The sequence below is a fragment of the Rhinoderma darwinii genome, chromosome 5 (genome assembly GCF_050947455.1).
Source record: "Rhinoderma darwinii isolate aRhiDar2 chromosome 5, aRhiDar2.hap1, whole genome shotgun sequence".
NCBI classification, from domain to species: Eukaryota; Metazoa; Chordata; class Amphibia; order Anura; family Rhinodermatidae; genus Rhinoderma; species Rhinoderma darwinii.
The window spans coordinates 197,090,297-197,109,783 of record NC_134691.1 but is presented as its reverse complement, the minus strand read 5'-3'; the positions used below and the strand labels follow the sequence as shown (position 1 = coordinate 197,109,783).

Sequence of the window (19,487 nt, the reverse complement as noted above, 5' to 3'; positions counted from 1 at the left end):
CTCTTATATATTTCTTTCTATCTATTGGTATGGCTGGTTTTTTGTCTAAGAAGCCTAGTATAGAGACTTTATCTGCTGAGGTGGCATATGTCTTTTCCACCGATAATATTCCGTTACACCAATTTGACGTCCATACGGCGTTCAGGGACCTGCAAAAAACCTATCAAAAATTTGTACGATCATGCTGGGAGATAGCCAGTCTTGAGACTTATGTACAACAGAAAATTGTTTATAGAGGTTTAAGAATCAATATTACTCCGAATTCATACCGTGACGATACTGCTTTTACAAAGGGGTGGGAGGACCTTCTTACTGAAAGCTCCTTGCGGATGCTTCATTATCTGCTAGAATTTGAAAAACAGAGTCACACCAAAATTGGCGCTCAGCTTGAGAAGGAAATAAAGGATATACAAGTTTTTCAGTCCTGTCCTGAATTTGGTACTTTAGAGGCCAAATTGCAGAAAAACATCGAGAAATTGCAGGGGGAAATTAAGGAACGAAAACATCGGAAATATATCCGTGACCGGAGGGATTTTGATATAGGGCAAATATATACTTATAAAACACGCTTTGTCCCTATCCCAAAACGGACCACTGTGTATACTGACTTTTCGGAGTCTGATACCTCTGGTACTGAACTGTCTGCATCCACTATTGACAGCCCGAGATTAGGCACCAAGCGAAAGGTCAGGAATACTAAATCCGGTTTTTCAAAGAGAACACCTACCCTATCAAAACAGCCCCCTACGGAATTTCAGAGCAGACATAGACCATGTCCACCTGCTGTCTCTCATTCGTCTTCTATCTTATCTATACCTGTTCCAACTTATGCCCAAAATGCAACAAGCATGGTGGGCAATTCCCATCTGCCCATTCCAGGTGTGGCTCTGAACGGCGCGAATGGTACTACCAACACCACTATGGGGCCTTCCACCACTTTTCCTTTTTTAGGACCACCCAATCTGCACTGGGGGCGAAAGCAATAACATCAGGTGTGCCAGACATTGGCAGTGATGACATGCAGATATTCAACCTTTCTTCACATGTACTGAACCCTTATCAGTTGACTTTGCTGCAAAAGGGACTCTCATATACTCCTGCACCTCCTTTCGATGAATTCACATGGGTAAAGGATATAAACCTCTTTGCCAGAAAACTGGCCCTACATAAACACTTTAGGGGCTCTATACAGGATGGTATGCGTCAGGATCGTCAAGAACAAAATACCCTGAGGGCTCTTGAGAGCCTCCTTCACGAGAACCAATTTGGAGCCACTGAAGCGGTGGGTCCCTTTTCCTCGTTGCGCCCTAGGTCCAAGCTTACTCCCCCCTTTTCTCAGTACGGACATATCGATGTGTTTGTTAAAATGGTCTGTAAAGATCTTAAGAAGTTGAGGGGCGATAGATCTATGTCTTTTGGTAATCTTAACAAGGACGAGAGGTTGGCACTGGATGATCTATGTGGCAATGCAGATTTGGTACTTAAACCTTCCGATAAGGGTGGCAATATTGTAATTATGGACCGTGTAGACTATGCTGATATGGTCCATAGGTTATTGGACGATCCTGCAACGTATGCTATTCTGAGAAGCAACCCTACTGTCGGATACCTGTCGGAGTTATATGATCTTCTTACTGATGCTAAAAGTAGTGATCTTATTACCTTGGACGAATTCAAACGTCTTTATAATCCTACTCCCACTCTAGCAACTTTTTATGCACTCCCAAAGGTTCATAAAAATAAACGCCCTATCCCAGGCAGACCCATAGTGTCGGGTAATGACAATCTTACACAGGGGATAAGCCTCTATGTAGATGAGATCCTGTCCCCCTTTGTCTCTGCCCTGTCATCTCATCTTAAGGATACCAAGGACACCGTCACCAGGATCCAGGAGATCAATGTCACTTCTACTACCATGTTGGCGAGCATAGACGTGGAGTCATTATACACTAACATTCAACACGACTTAGGTCTCACAGCAGTTAAATATTTCTTGAGCACCAAAGGCACCCAATTTCAGCGACACAATAATTTTGTTCTGTCATTATTACGTTTTTTACTCACTCATAATTTTTTCACTTTTGATGCCAAATATTATCATCAGATAAAAGGCACAGCCATGGGCACTGTTTGTGCACCTACCTACGCCAACCTATTTCTTGGTTGGTGGGAAGACATTATCGTTTTTTCTGACGATCTTCTTTCTTTCACCTCACATATTTTATTTTGGGGAAGATACATTGACGACATTCTCATCCTGTGGGATGGGGATGTCAACACCTTTACTGACTTCATGTCTATGCTCAACAACAATTCTATCGGCATGAAATTCACCTACGATATAAATGACCGGGTGATTGATTTTCTTGACCTTAAGATCTCTCTGGACCCTGGTGGGGGTGTCCAAACTGATATATTCCGTAAAGCCACAGCTACTAATAGCTTCTTGCACTGGGATAGCCATCACCCTCCTGCCCTTAAAAGAGGGATACCTATTGGTCAATACCTGCGTGCCAAGCGTAATTGCTCTGATGAGCTTTCTTTTCAGAGAGAGTGCGACGGACTCTATCAAAAATTTCAGGCACGAGGGTATCCAAAAAAATGGTTGCATAGGGCTTATGCTAGAGCTAGGGCGTCTCATAGATCTGACTTACTCTCTGACAGAGGGTCCAAATCTGCATTGCCAACATCGTCTACTGCCATCCGTTGCATTGGCACTTTTGATGTGTGTTCCTCCCAGGTGGTTGGGGTTTTGAAAAAACACTGGTCCATCCTCACTGCTGACCCTGATTTAAAAAATGTGATTCCTGCCAACCCCGCTATCACCTACCGTAGAGGGAAGAATCTACGCGATCTTTTGGTACATAGTCACTATTCGTCAACTTCTTCCAATACCTCATCCACCTGGTTAAAATCACCTGTCACGGGTTTTCATCCCTGTGGTAGGTGCTCCTTTTGCCCTGTGATGCCCAGGGTAAAGAGCTTCACTAATCCTGTGGATGGGAGGTCGTATGACATTAAGCAGTTTCTTAACTGTCAAAGTACTGGCGTTGTGTATCTAGCCAGATGTTCCTGCCCGAAGCTATATGTGGGTAAGACTCTGCAGGAATTAAGGAGGAGAGTGTCTAGACACCTAAGTACCATAAATCTTAAGGAGGATACCACCCTCTCTAGACACATGCATAGGTTTCATCCCGATAGCCCCAAGTCGCTCCAATTTTGGGCCATTGTACAGCTAAGGTTGGGACCTAGGGTTGGTAACCTGGATCGTAGGCTCCTACAGGAGGAAGCACGATGGATCCACCGTCTTGGCTCTATGACTCCTCAGGGACTTAACGAGGGGTTCACATATAGTGCTTTTCTGTGATTTTGCTGTCCCCTTCCCTGCATTCCGTATGGACGTCTCTATTTATATTCTCTATTTTTTACTTTAACAATGTATGATGCGTTGGCTTCTGGCATTTTTTAACCGCTGTATACATATCCATCTGGCCTCTCCTAACGGAGTAGGTGTGTTCTGATATATTGGTTATTTGAATTACTGTCCTAACATTTGACCATGTATATTCTTTTAATATGGCGGCGTTTATTAACTGTTGTACTGTAATGGATTTCCTTTATGGTGCTGTACTGGTGAAAATGGGGGTTTTTTTTTTTTTTTTTTTTTTTTTTCTGTGTGTGTGGCTTTACATCTGGGCCATGTATGCAGGCATTTACTGCCTTACCAGAGCGGGGGGCAGATGTTGTGATTTTTGTGCTGGGTGTAATAGGGAGGGACACCCACGATGCTTGTGCATATTTGACATCCTTAATAACTACTGTGGGATTGGTTGTGCGTCCGCTGTCACAATTTGACGGGTGGATGCACATCAATCCCTGCACTGAGTCGAGGGGGACGCCTACGGCGCTTGCGCCTAGTGTCTGTGTCCTCCCTGTACTCAGTGTATTCTCTAAGTTCTTATTCTGCCCTAATGCGCAGATGCAGTCACTCTGCCCTGAATCGGTGTTGATGTCGGGTCTGACATTACCATATGTGCTAAGTCCAGATGGACATCTATTGCGCCTGCGCTGACCTGTCATTTTTCTCCCGACTCGGCATTACTCTAAGTTCTTTCCCTGCGCTATTGCGCAGGCGCCCACATTCTTTGCATTCTTTCTCCCTACACGGTATTGGGGGATTTGTGGCGCCTGTCGGCTGTTCTCTGCACTAAGTTCGGCCTGGCTCTTATAGCGCCTGCGCCGATCTTTTATGCCTCACTATGTTCTTGTTCTGTCCTGCCCTATTCTAAGTCCCTCAGCTGTTTCACTGCGCAGACGTGCCGTTTCTTAACGATCTCGGCACCTCTGTATATACTACTGCACAGCTCTCCGGCTGTCATAGGCTGCTTCATACATGGCTCCTAATTGGCTGTTTACTCTCCTGTGCCGCTCTTGTTGTCTGCCTTCGCCCGATTGGCGGCCATCCACACACCCACCTCACGTCATCCTATACTCCCATAAGAGGAGCAGTTTTCTCGCGGCGCCGCCATTAGCCCCGTGTACCCCTGAGGACGCTACTAGTTAGCGAAACATGTCGGGGGGGCTCTAAGTGTTTTTAATTCCTGCCTAACCGAATCTATTGCCCTATTTTAAGTGTGGCACGCTGCCTCCTGACTGACTGTCAGCCGGCATTTATTTCTGACTGTTTAATACCTTGCTGGCCCCTCCAGCTGGTTGCCTTCACTATAACTTCGGTCCTTGGCAGTGATAATTTTAAACTGTTATATGTGGTCTGTTTTGTGCTACACGTAGCTTAATAAAATTTGTTAATAAAACTTACTCTCTATCAACTTTTGGGTGGTCAGGAAAATGGTTCTGTCTGCCTGCAGGCATTCCCTCTATTGACTTTGTGTAATGTACCTGCTGACTACCCAGGGTCAAAATCCGTTTTTTTGTCTGAGACAAAAGTGGGACTCCTCACTGAAGAGGATAGACCTCTATTCCAGCTTCCATTGCTGTCGTCTTGTGCGCCATGATAGCCTTATGAGAGCAGTGGCGTGTAATCAAAGGAACACCTGTAGTTGGATGTCTGGCTCGTAGCCCAATGTCTTGCAAACGTCTTATGGTTTGTGTCAACACTGGTTGCTGTCCTAGGCTTGGGATGTGACATACAATTTCGCTTGCAGTACAGAATGGATCAATACGCGCCATTCTTCGAATCAGACGAAGCGTCTGTCCAGAGGCTCGCCACCGCACACCTCTTGCTGTCATTCCCGTTCTTTGTTGTTCTCCCAACCTCCGGGACACGCAATGTTTAACAGTGTTGACATCTTGGCACACACCACCTGATCTGATTTTTGAGGTTTCATGTGGCTTTTCTGTCCCTCCCACATGTCATACTGGAGCTGGGCGCTTGAAAATTTGATCATGTGCAGATCTTAAAAAAAAAAGCTACTACTTCAATTTACATAACCTTACGGCTTGTCCCTCTTGGTGTTGTAATTTCAATGTTAAGGAGTATTAAGTATTACTATAGTTGCATTTTTAACCAGACATTTAAAAACATATTTTGACAGTATATAGAAATAAATGTCTAAAACGATTTTTGACAGATCAGCTCTTCGGTTTCAAGAAAACTGTAAACGTGATTGTGAACGTGTCGGTAGAAATAATTTTTTTTTTTTTTAGTTAAACAGTGTATAAATGATTAAACATTGTTCTAATTTTTTCATTTTTTCACGAGTTAGGAAAAATTATAAATTAAATTCTAATTTATAACATTTCCCAGTGCTGGTCACTAGATGGAGCAATTCCCAAAATTGCAGCATTGGCATGTGGTAAAGCAACCCCATTGCTTTATGCTGCAAAATTTGAGAAAACACACTCGCTCTAGTGAGCTCTCAGAATCCCCCCTCCTTTATCCTGGCTAGTGCCAGGAGAAAGGAGGGGATTGAACGGTCAAACCTCCTACACGGTGTGTCGCCAGTTTTTGAGCGAACACACAGTGTAGTAGGTTTACATACAGTAGTAAACACACAGTAAAACACGTACATACACAGACCTAACTTACCTGCTCCTGCCGCCGCCGCTCCCTCCGGTCCGTCCGCTCCTTCTGCTCCCTTCGCTCCAAGTGCTTGCATTAGAACACAAGTCCGGAAGCTGCGACCGGAAGTAGTAATCTTACTGTCCGGCTCGCGGCTTCCGGTCCGCAAGAAAATGGCGCCGGACGTCGCTCGGCCGAAGACCTTCCATTTGGACTGTGTGGGAGCGGCGCATTCGCCATTCCCACACAGACGGCGTACAGCATAGTGGATGGAACGGGTCCCGTTCGCATTCTCTATGGGGCTGTATGTGCCGTATTCCATCTCTGTATGTGTCGTTAATCGACACATACAGAGATGAAAAAAAAATGGCAGCCCCCATAGACTAGAAAGTGCAAAAATAAAAAAAAGTAAAACACACACACAAATAACATTTTTTTTAATAAAACACTAAAAGCAAATTGATATAAAAACATTTTTTCCCGCAGCACCCGTCCTTTAAATGTAATTGAATGAAGAAACTGCAGGCTTCTCACATGTGCCTGCCTTTAAAGCATATTTGCTCATTACAAGAACATAGTGTAGCTGAACCCGAGCCATACCACAGGCTAATTACTGGTACACAAGCCAACATTGTAGACATCAGTACACCTGCGGTTTCAAATGAGGATAACCGGTATTAGAAACTATATGCAGGAGACACTGGGGCAGATTTACTAAGGCCTAGTTCACACACACTTTTTTGGGCTCAAAATTCCTTAAGGTTTTGACTGCCTGCGCTTTTTTTGCCGTGTTTTTTTTGCCCGTTTTTTTCTGCCTCCCATGGTTTTAATTTGGAGGTCAGAGGCAGAACTGCGTAAAGAAAGAACATGCTTTTCCCGCGAGTGGCTAATAGCCGCCCGGGATAAAAATGCCACTGCCGCTCATTGAAGTCAATGGGGGCGATTTCAGCTGTTTCTTTTGCTCGGATTCCGACACGTTTTCCATGTCAAAATCAGCGCTAAGAAAAATCTGTGTGAACTGGGCTTAAGACTGGCATTTCATACTGCTGGAGTAAAATGCAACAGATTTTTTTTAAGAGGCGCCTACCTCTTAATAAAACTGTTGCATCTTCCTGCTAGTCGTGCGCCACAATTGTTCTGCAACAACAGCAGCCATGCGACATCCATCCCCCACCTCACCGGACAGAAACTAAGCATACTCCCCTCACTGCTTCTCTTCTCCCGTCTTCTTCAGCATGCAGCGGCTCATACAAGGTCCTGAAAACCGAGCAGCATCAGGGCCTTCTATGTGACGCATCACTCAACGTCTTCAGTGCTTCATCACATCATTTATTTAATTGCCTGATAGGGTGGGGCATGGTACGAGTAAATAAGAATACATATGTCGGGCTGCTGTGAATCCGTCCTCTTTTCGCAAAAGTGACGGGGGCATATAGAGGCCAAAAGTCACACATTGCAACGGAAATTGTGACTTTTGGGCCCCTTGTTACCCCAAAAAACAAGCGTAGACAGGTTGATTAATTCTCCCAGTGTTTTGTGCACATGTTATATATCTTTTCAGGGGAAAACAAACGTGGCTCAAATGATAAATGCTTCTTTAAAATAGAAAAATTATATAAAACCATAAATATTGATCCTTTTTGTTGTAGTCAAATGAGTCCTTGCAGGCTTTCTGGTATTTTTGGCAGTCTGTAGCGCAGATTTGACTGTAAAAATACTGAAACATCGTCCTATCTCAATAAAGTCCGAATCTGCTTGGGTCCATCAGAAAACTGATCTGTCGCAGCACTCATGGCTCTGTTTAAACAAAACTCATGTAATGGTTGAAGTAGCTGCTTGCGTCTCTCTGCTTATAGCGCTTTTCGTGAAAGTGCTGCAAAATGGTGCAGTTTTGCGGCAATAAAAATAATTTGTAGCGCGAAAACGCAGTATTAGCCCTTACGTGCAGCATTTTAATACTTCTTCAGAGATACTTGCAGCAAAGGGCATATGGAGTAGAAAATGCAAGGACATCGTAAAATCGCTATAACAAAGCAGAGAGAGAGACACCTGCAGCTACTGCAACGATTACATGAGCAGGCAGTACTAAGAAGAGAATTTACATGTCAATGAACTGGCTGTTTGCAGTGTCGAGCAGGCTTGGAGTACAGGGAGCTTTAGTGGAAAGACCCCCCCCCCCCCCCCCCCCATCTGTCAGTCTCCTCTTCTCTAGAGATGGACAACGAAGGGTGGAAATCAAATAACAGGAAGAGAGGCACCTAGTGGCAGTAGTTTTTAAAGAAAATAAATTGCAATGTATCTAGATATCAGGTATACTATTAATTTAGCACAAGTTGTGGGTAAAGTTAGTGTCCATTTAATCATTCTGCCCCTGCTGTAATGAAAATCAGAACAGCAGCCAATCAGAAGAGGCAGAGCTGCAGTGGGGAGGGAGAGAGTAGCAGCTTGAGCCAATGATCGGACAGGAGGTGGGTTTCAGACTATGTTCTGCTCCTTGTAGACACATAAGCTATCACCAAAATGAAAGGGGTTATCCAGCCCCAGAAAATTGTATTTCAGTGCTATAAATGCATAAAATAAGGACACTTGCCAATCTACATTTAGTTCCAATATTGTGCCGAAGCCCCGTTTGGGAACGCAGTTACTTATCTGAAAGTCCTGTAGTTCTTTCTGCTTTGATGACGCGCCGGCACATACACACGTGACAAACAGCGGTCTCTCTCTTCCATGGTGTCGGCACATCATCAAAGCATGTGACTGCTAGGGGCCCCCTTCTTCCTCAGCCCTTTCTCCGGCTGGTATTTCCCGGCGCATGCGCACTGTATCAGTCAGTGGGGTGGGGATACAGGCCTATAAGGAAAAGAAGGGCATGAAGGGAACTGTAGTTTCAGAGCGCACTGAAACTGCTTGTCACGCCTACCTGAAAGTTCTGTGAGTGGCTGCATCAGAAGTGGTGAGTTGCAGAAGTTTGATTTTGTGCAGACAGAGTAGTTGTAGTAGTGTAGAGATGTGCTTCTACGTATTTGTGGGGTTTTTATTTTTTTTTGTGGCCCCCGGATAACATGTCACCTGCAAGAAAAAGTGGAGTTATATACTACCAACAAGTATAGTAAAACTTCAGTTTTTACCAATTAAAACTATTTTTACTAAAAATGTAATACCTCATGTTTTCTGTGAATATATATATATATTATTTTTTTTTTACATTCGTTATATTTTCGTCTGAATAAGTATACAGCAAAGCATATAATATTTGCACAAAGCGTTCATAGAAAATAAAACAAAATAATAGAATATTATTATGCATACAAAGTTCCAATACACAATGTACAGCAGTCCTCTGACTCAGCAGAGTAAGAAGTTATAATGGAAACCGAAAGCAGATACATGTCATTACAAAATGAGCATTACTAACAGGAATGTAGGCTAGAAAGTAGGCACCACGGCGACCAGAACCAAAACAACTCGGCAGCGCAGTTCACCAATACACACATCCTTCAGAGAGAGGATATGAAATGGAAGCAGAACAAGACAACTCCGAGAACTCTCTTATCTTGCTTCTCAACCCCCCAGCACATGTCCATGTCCCCATCAGTGTAAGGCGCTCTCTCCAACTTCCCCCAGCCGACGAAACATTACACAATGAACCCGCCCTCCCCAATATGAAACCAATGCTTACGACAAGTAGTCGTCAGACGCACAGAAAACTCCACTCCTGCCAAACCAAACTCGCATTCCCGGATGACTTGTGATGGGACTGTGTTGCTTCCTCCATTCTCTGCAGATGTAGTATCTCCTGAAACCAGCCCGTAATCGTACTAATGCTAATGGTCTTCCAAAGACGTGGGATAACCGTTCGAGCTGCAATTAATAGGAAACTAATCAGGGTTTTCATATATCTTTTAATCAAACCAGGGAGCATGGAGAGAAGCAACAACTCCGGAGTATTGGGAAGCACCTGACCTGTGATCTTGTGAATCCTGTCCACTACTGTAGACCAGAATGTGTATTAATGGGCACCCCCCACCAAACATGCAACATAGTGCCACCTGTGCTTTTGCACTGCCAACATTCATCTGGTACCGCTGGATAAAAGGAGTGGAGTAACGTCGGGACCCTATACCACCTAGACATAATCTTATAGTTAGTTTCCTGGGCTTTACAAGAGAGAGAGAATTTATGACACAAGGCAAACGCTCAGTTTGCCATTGACGGAGGCGAAGCAAGCTCCCTCTCCCACCCCTTCACAAAGGATGGAAGTGTATCATTACTTAAATCCTTCAGAAAATTTTAAATGATCGAGACCGTTTCAACTGGAGGAATAGAGGCAACACACAATTGCTCCAGCGGTGTCAGGTCCCTATGCAGACGCAGCTTTGTCTTATCATTCTAAAAGTGTTGTATCCGTAGAAAGTCCCAGCATCTAATTATCGATCCCCATTTCCGGGACAAGTAAATCAAAAGACATAAGACCCTGAGTCGTTAAAACATGTTGGAAAGTCAAAGGAGGAGGTCTAGAGGAATAAGAGAAAATTGGGGCGCAACCCCGGAGGAAAATAATCATTGTGGGATATCGACACCAGCGGACCATCTGAAGGTATCACGATCGCTAATCCCCGGGACCGTTTATATGTGAGAACTACCTGTCCTGCTACAAAAGGGGGAGTTGAGTATTGCAACTAGCTGTGTAGTACCGCATTCTAAGACACGGAAGGGCAGTAAGGGGAACCGGCGCCAAAGAATCCTCCAGCATTTCCCATAACTTAGAGGATTTATGATGGAACCAGTCCAATATTCTAGCACTCACTGCCGCAAAGTAATAGTGGGAAGACCCAAGCCCCCTTATCGCTTTCTCTTAAAGAGGCTCTGTCACCAGATTTTGCAACCCCTATCTGCTATTGCAGCAGATCGGCGCTGCAATGGACATAAGAGTAACGTGTTTTTTTGTTTTTTTTTTAAAACGAGCATTTTTGTCCAAGTTATGACCATTTTTATATTTATATAAATGAGGCTTTCTAAAGTACAACTGGGTGTGTATTATGTGCGTACATCTGGGCGTTTTTACTTATTTTACTAGCTGGGCGTTGTGTACAGAAGTATCATCCACTTCTCTTCAGAACGCCCAGCTTCTGGCAGTGCACAGACACACAGCGTGTTCTCGAGAGATCACGCTGTGACGTCACTCACTTCCTGCCCCAGGTCCTGCATCGTGTCGGACGAGCGAGGACACATCGGCACCAGAGGCTACAGTTGATTCTGCAGCAGCATCGGCGTTTGCAGGTAAGTCGATGTAGCTACTTACCTGCAAACGCTGATGCTGCTGCAGAATCAACTGTAGCCTCTGGTGCCGATGTGGCCGACACGATGCAGGACCTGGGGCAGGAAGTGAGTGACGTCACAGCGTGATCTCTCGAGAACACGCTGTCTGCACTGCCAGAAGCTGGGCGTTCTGAAGAGAAGTGGATGATACTTCTCGTCAGAACGCCCAGCTAGTAAAAGAAGTAAAAACGCCCCGATGTAACGAACACAATACACGCCCAGTTGTACTTTTACTGTAAACACGCCCAGTTGTACTTTAGAAAGCCTCATTTACATAAATATAAAAATGGTCAAAACTTGGCCAAAAATGCTCGTTTTAAAAAAAAACACAAAAAAACGTTACTCTTATCTACATTGCAGCGCCGATCTGCTGCAATATGAGATAGGGGTTGCAAAATCTGGTGACAGAGCCTCTTTAAGCGTAGCTTTCGCAATCCTAGGTGGTCTAGATCGCCAAATGAATCTGTTCAGAGCTTTATTTATCAAAAGAAAAAACGGTCTAGGGAGTGTACACGGTACTGTCTGAAATAAATACATCAGCCAAGGCAGGATATTCATTTTTACAGCACTTATTCTTTCCAACCAAGAAAAAAAATCTTTGGTTTCCCATTTGGCCAAATCAACTCTAAGAGCTTGAAGAATAGGCAGGAAATTGAGAGAGTAGGAATCCGCAACGTCCACAGGTATCTTTACCCCCAGATATTTCAGAGAGCCAGCCTTCCATGAGCGAGAATAATTACTGCACAACTGTCCAACTTCAGAAGCTGGCAAAGAGATGTTCATAGCCTCACTCTTAGAGATATTCATCTTATAATTACTAAAATAACTATATGTTCGTATGGATTTCAGCAGAGACGGCAAAGATAAATGCGCTTGTGTAATATAAAACAACAAATCGTCCGCAAAGGCAGACACTTTAACCCCTTAGTGACCACCAATACGCCTTTTTACGTGATTCACTAATGGGTTTTAGGCTAGGCTGACGCCTTTTCACGTCAGCCTAGTCTAAGTCCTGCACGGGTCTCCCGTGCAGGCAGGAGCCGGGGCTCTGCTGTCTGATGACAGCTGAGCTCCTGCTCCAACGCCCGCGATCGAAGTTTACTTCGATCGCGGCCGTTTAACCCGTTAAATGCCGCCGTCAATAGCGACCGCGGCATTTAACTTTGTTTACAGAGGGAGTGCGCTCCCTCTGTCACCCATCGGCGGCCCGCGAATGCAATCGCGGGTCTCCGATGGGGTGTCATGGCAGCCGGGGGCCTGATAAAAGCCCCCAGGTCTGCCCTGGACATATTCCTGTTAGGACGCGCCGGAGGCACGTCCTAACAGATTGCCTGTCAGATTTACACTGACAGGCAATAATGCTCTGGTATACGAAGTATACCAGAGCATTATAGCAGCGATCGGAACATCGCACAGTAAAGTCCCCTAGTGGGACTAATAAAATAAGTCATCAAAGTGAAATAAAGATTATTAATAAAAAGTACAGTAAAAAAATCCATTTTTTTCCATAAAAAGTGGTTTTATTTAGTAAAAGTGTAAAAAAAAAAAAAAAGTACACATATCTGGTATCGCCGCGACCGTAATGACTCCATTAATAAAGTTAATATGTAATTTAAACCGCAAAGTGAACACCGTAAAAAAAAACGCAAAAAACCATGGCGAAATTGCAATTTTTTTCCATTGCCCCCCAAAAAAGTAATAATAAAAATGAATCTAAGTCCCATGCACCCCAAAACAGTACCAATCAAAACTACGTCTTGTCCCGCAGAAAACAAGCCCAAAAAATCACTACATTGATGGAAAAATAAAAAAATTACGGCTCTTGGAAAGCGACGATGCAAAAACAAATAATTTTAGTTCAAAAGTGTTTTTATTGTGCAAAAGTCGTAAAACATAAAAAAACCTCCACATATGTGGTATCGCCGTAATCGTACCGACCCATAGAATAAAGGTAACATGTTAATTACGTCGCACAGTGAACGGCGTCAATTTAAAAACGCATAGAACAATGGCGGAATTTCAGTTTTTTTTTATAATCCCCCCCCAAAAAGGTTAATAAAAGTTAATATAAAAATTATATGTACCCAAAAATGGTGCCATTAAAAAGCACAACTAATCCCGCAAAAAACAAGTCCTCATACAGCTATGTAGACGAAAAAATAAAAACGTTATAGCTCTTTGAATGCGACTATAGAAAAACGAATAAAATAGCTTGGTCATTAAGGCCTAAAATGGGCTGGTCACTAAGGGGTTAAATTGCTTATCACCCACCTGAATGCCCCGTATGTCTCGATTGTTCCTCATTTGTGAATATTTTTAATTGGTATAGATGAACTACAGAAAATAAATGCTAGTTAAGCATCACCTAAAGGTACGGACTTGTTGAGCTCACAGCTTGAATCTTAACTGACTACATCATAGAGAAGCTATTTTCACTAGCTCATTTGGAAAAAAATCATATTCGGTATTAATCTGTCTTCCGAACCTATTTTCCATAGATTCTGCTTTGTCCTGTCTGTTTTAGTCGTTTTCAGGTTCCTTTATTTTATTGATGCCTGCTAAGAGCATTTCCATTGCATTTATGGCACTATCTTCATGAATATGCTAAGGTGAAACTTTCAGCACTTTTGTAATCTTTGTCTTTCATCGAATCCTGTCTTGTGCATACACAATGAAACGTTCATGTCTTCTGTTAATGAGAAGTCTGATCTTGAGATCAATACAGATTGGATTGTAATACTATCGTTGTATTAACTACTTGAAGCGCCAGATCCTTTGCTCAGCTTTTTCGTATATGTGCAGCTTGCATTTTTAAGCACTTCTGATCAGATGCCCTTGAAATGTTTAGGGTGTGAGATGTATAAATGATTTCAATTAATTGCTTTGAAAACTAGGAGGCCGGCTACTTTTTTTTTTTTTTGCCTGTCATTCTCAACTCTAATTCTACCCACCCCACCTAAATTAATGGGCTAATGGCATAGTCCCTTTGCCAGAAACCGGTTGTTGGCTCTTGTGGTTGCTAGGGAATCCTGTGACATTATTGATGACATTCCACGGACTGGCTGTGCAGAGAGGGCTTGACTGTATGCAGAGAAGCCACGATGTCCATCTTCTCTTTATGCATCTGTATACAGATCACTGATACACAGATCACTGACCATTACTTATTTGTATCCGCAGCGAACACATAGATAAGGGTAGATAGATATTGCATTGCATTTGCAGTGTACGTTTAGCGGTAGTGCTGGGAAAATTAATTTGACCGATGCCAAAAGAGGACAATTTACAAGATCCGGCACTTTTTCTGGTGTGAACCTTCTTTTTGACGTGTGGACATAAGGACTGGAGGGAATAGTAACACCTTAGATCTTTTTGTAGAGAAATAGAATAGAGCCCACCTAACATCCTTAGGAACTTTTGTACTCCTCAACTTCAGCTGTAGACTTAAAGAGTAAAAAGCAGGAAAGGGCTGGCACTGTTGAACCAGTGCAAATTTTTGATTGGAGTATTTCAAATGGCTTTTTCTAATGGATTTCCGCAGTCAAGTTGCCCCGGAGGTGCTCATCGACAAGTGCAGCACAAACCAACTTGATATCAACAGATAGAAAGTATCGAGGCAGGACCGGACTTGCAACAAATTTCTTTATTCAAGATCTTGGTTAGGATGTGGAGTTGGCCTACCTAGGCTAATTCCACATCCTGACCAAGATCTTGAATAAAGAAATTAATTGCAAGTCCGGTGAGTGCCTCAATACTTTCTATCTGTTGGTAGACTTAAAGAGGCTCTGTCACCACATTAGAAGTGCCCTATCTTGTACATGATATGATCGGCGCTGTAATGTATATTACAGCAGTGTTTTTTTATTTAGAAAAACTATGGGGAGAAGTGTATGATACTGATTGGTCAGAGTCATACACTTCTCTCCACAATGCCCAGTTGTCCATTAAGAAACTCATTAGCATAAAGCTAAAATAGGTCATAACTCCGTCAAACATGATAGTTTTTCTAAATAAAAAACACTTCTGTAATCTACATTACAGCGCCGATCATATTATGTACAAGATAGGCCACTTATAATGTGGTGACAGGGCCTCTTTAACAGATTTTGCCAGTTTTTGCATAAGTTCCCCTTTTAAACAGATGATCATAGTCAATGCCGGACTCGGAGGCATCCGTAGAAGACTCCATCATAACCGGGTATCTAGATTTCTCTTCCTCAGAAATAGAAGGCTCTCTGGCCACAACATTAGTTCTAAAAGAATAAACTTCCTTAAGTCTCAACCTTCTCTTCCCTTGAACCAGGAATAAAAGCATCTGACCGCTGTTGCCGTATAATTGGTACACATATCCGGAGGATAGTCATCGGGTACTAATTGCTGCAGACTCTCTATCTGGACTTCCTTTTTCATTTTGATGGCCTATTCGCAGACTTGTCGGCTGTTGGACTGGACATCTGTAAAAAAGATTAGGTTAAGACCCATAACCATTAAAGTGTCTATCTGGGTTTTTAAAATCCTTTGGATAGGCCATCAATGTTAGATCAGTGAGGGTTTGAGATTCAGCACATTGTCCGGCAATATATGATAACGTAAATAGAAATGTATATGCCTTTTCTATATATTTATGTCAAGTCGAAAAGACCTAAGTAATGCAAGTGAGTTTTGAAAACGGACAGTGAAAGATATGGACAGGCTGGGCAATGATGTTCACAGGTAACATTATTCACAGCAGTCAATGGAGTGTGCCACTTATAAGAAATGTGATAGGGAAGTGTGGTGTTCTGTGACATTTTCGACTTGACTACATACAGGTAAAGCCAATTCCCAGGTGGCCAATACACCACTAGTCCGCATTAGTCTTACTACACTACTAATGTGGAAATGTGACCTTTTCTTGTCTCCTAGCCAGAACAAATTTTTGCCGAAAACCTTTTCAGTTCGATGACTTTTCTTGCTAGGAGGCTTATCGGATGTCCGCTACTGAATAGCTACACATCACTTGTTCCAGGATACTTTTAGGATGGGCACAAATGACTCCATTCTTGTTGGCTGGTATCTGTGGTTTTTCACATTCACTTTATTAAAGGTTGAACATGTTCTTTACTCCATGATATTCCCTTTTGTTGGTGTCTTCTGAATAGTCTTGATTACAAATTAATGGCCAGGTGCTTTAAGACCATTTTCTCTCCCAAAGGCAAACTCAAAATCCGGTCTTGAATGAGCTGGCGGTGCAGTATTTTTAGAACCTCCATAATGTTTTAGGAATAGCAGACATTTACAGCTGGCAAACTATACTCTTTATACCAACACTTGCAATGCAAGTTCACGCAAGGTAATGTCTATACCAAATAGAAGACAGACTGCTGAATATTGTCACCTGCTCCAGTATTGTGTTCTTGTGTTTGCTGGAAATAATGAAAGATGTCATAAAATAAAAAAATATGTACGAAAGAATTTTGTTGGTTTTAGTCTGTAAGGCCTTATGCACACGGCCGTGCCCGTAATCACAGCCTGCTATTGCAGGCACGGCCGGCCGCCGACACCCGCGGGCTGCATTTTCATGCCCTGCTCCCATACAAAGTATGGGAGCACGGCCCATAAAAAACGAAAAGTAGGACTTGCTCCAGATTTCCAGGCACGGTTCTACGGCATGGACACCGTTACATAGCGATACGGAAAGGTGTCCACAGCCAATAGAACCGGGCGGATCTCTAATTGCAGACCATATATTGCGGTCCGCAATTATTATAATTTATTTTTTTTACGGTCCTGTGCATGAGGCCTGAATGTGTCTCTTTTGTACAAAAAGTTGACCATGTCACAATAGTAGAGCAGCTAAGTAAATTCTGAAAGAAAATATACAAACTTGCTGATAAGAAAAAACAAAACCCTAAAACACAGTTATGGATAGATATGGCTGGAGCCACAGAGGCCTGCCTTGTGTGGCCTGCCTTGTGTGGCCTGCCTTGTGTGGCCTGCCTTGTGTGGCCTGCCTTGTGTGGCTCTTTGCAGCGGAGTCGCACGCAACTAGTCTTGTCATCTGAGGCCCTATCCATGTGATGTAATTTTCATCTATTCTTAAATACATTCATTCATTCGTATATATGGAAGGGTGTTCGTAAATACGGTCCATATTGCATCCGTATTTTATCCATATATACGGATCCATAAAAAAAAAAGAGGGATTCCGCAAATGATGTCAACGTATTGCATAGCAACGCTTTGGTAAATACGGACAGTGTACAGATGCACCTACGTAGCCTTCCGTATTTATGGAAGCGCCCATAGGGTTCTATGGGAGAGTCCGTGTCGTAATTACGGACAAGCATAGGACAGGGTCTATAATTAATTTTTTTTCAGCACAGACGCCCATCAGTAAAAATACTGAAAGTTGTCCGTGGCCACTAGAAATGAATGGGTCTGTAATTACGGATGGAATATAAGGTCGTGTGCATGGGGCCTAAGGCATGGCTCATGCACACGGTCGTGCCCGTAATCATGGCTTGTGATTGCGGGCATGACCGGCCGCCGACGGACGCAGCCCGCATTCTCGGCCTGTCCTCCCATACAAAGTATGGCCCGTACAACCCAAAAGATAGGACATGTCCTATCTTTTGCGGTACACTAATATGGCACGGACACCTATCCGTAGCGTTACGGAAAGGTGTCTGCGGCCAATAGAAGTGGATGGGTCAGTATTTACGGAGAATTTTTACGGTCGTGTGCATGGGGTCTTACATGTCGCATGTAAGTTTTGTGTAAAAAAAATAATAATTCACCTGATATATAATGTAGAAAGTGATATTTGACTTTTCTGCCTGAAAACATCATAATACAAGTGGGTTTGCTCCACCTTTGTTTTATAAGAATAAGTTTACAAGCAGTAAATTTGTTGAAGAGATTTCTGCAACTGAAAATCTGTTCCATACATCTAAATGGGTTTGTTTCTGCAGCAACGCACATGGATTTCTGCAAGTTCCATTTAGATGAATGGCACGGACTGTCCGTCAAAGATTTCTACAATAAATCTGTCGCGCGTGAATTCACCCTAAAGTGGTTTCATTTTTTCTTTTTCCGACAATGCCCTGTTTGCCAAGGCGCACACACCCTTAGGCTACATTGACACAAGCGTGACAGATTTATGCGCGTAAATTTGTTATAGATATTTTCGCTTTCAGGCACTATTACTTTTATAGAAAAATCATGTGATCAGGTGACCGATCCCCTTTATTATGATTTACACTTATAAGAATACATGTCAAAATGGCCTATTTATTCTTTCCTGTTTGGCTAACTTGGTTTTTCTAATGTCCTACTGTATTTTTATGTATTATATTGAAGCCTGTTTAGGGTGAGTCTATACGTAGGGTTTCTAATGTGGTTTTCCGGCGACTTTCTATAGAACTGTAGCGGTTTTTGCAATATTTCGGCATAACGCCTCGACATTGCCACAGCGTTTGGCCTCGCCCTGATCTACACTTTGAGCTTATGGTATTGCATGTGGACACGTGGGCTTTCCATAACGTCATTAAATAGTGGGATAGACCGTCAGATTAGTGTTATTTGACACATGTTTACAGCATTTAACTGGGGGCGGTAAAGGCCAAATATCGCACTTCTCCTCTAGACCTTGAGCTAACCAAGGGAACAAACTCTCCGGAAGCATTGAGGAAGTATTAGCGTGTGTTCGAGTTTGCTGATATTTTTCCAGACTTCCTCGCCACTGACAAAACAAATAAACGTCCTGCATTGTAATCTGTTATTTTGTAGGAATACTTGTCATTGCTTCTTTCCAAAATATATGTTGTTTTTTTTTTTTTTAGGCAAGGTTATCTGTCCTTTTTAAAACTTTCAGTATTACATGTAATTCTTTTGTGTGGAATTTCTAGCATATGGCCATGACATTGAAGTTAGCAAGTTTCTACTAATAGACCACAAAACTTGTGCGGAGTCCGCTGTATTCTTCGTTACTCACTATAGTTACATATTATAGTGTTTGTGGGTACTTATGGCTTCTATACATGCCTGAGCCAAATGTTTTTCATATTTTATAACCTATGGTATATGGTGTGAGCCATATTAATCATGTTAAATACATTTCTCTGTCGTCCTTCAGAGCAGTGCTCTTTATTTGGGTATTACGTGA

General features: G+C 42.8%; 1 protein-coding gene across 2 annotated transcripts in view; it reads left to right on the top strand.

Moving 5' to 3' along the window:
* The window catches only part of GALNT1 (polypeptide N-acetylgalactosaminyltransferase 1), a 670,235-nt gene that overhangs the window by 597,986 nt on the left and 52,762 nt on the right, over positions 1–19,487 (top strand). The gene's annotated exons all lie outside the window — the stretch shown is intronic.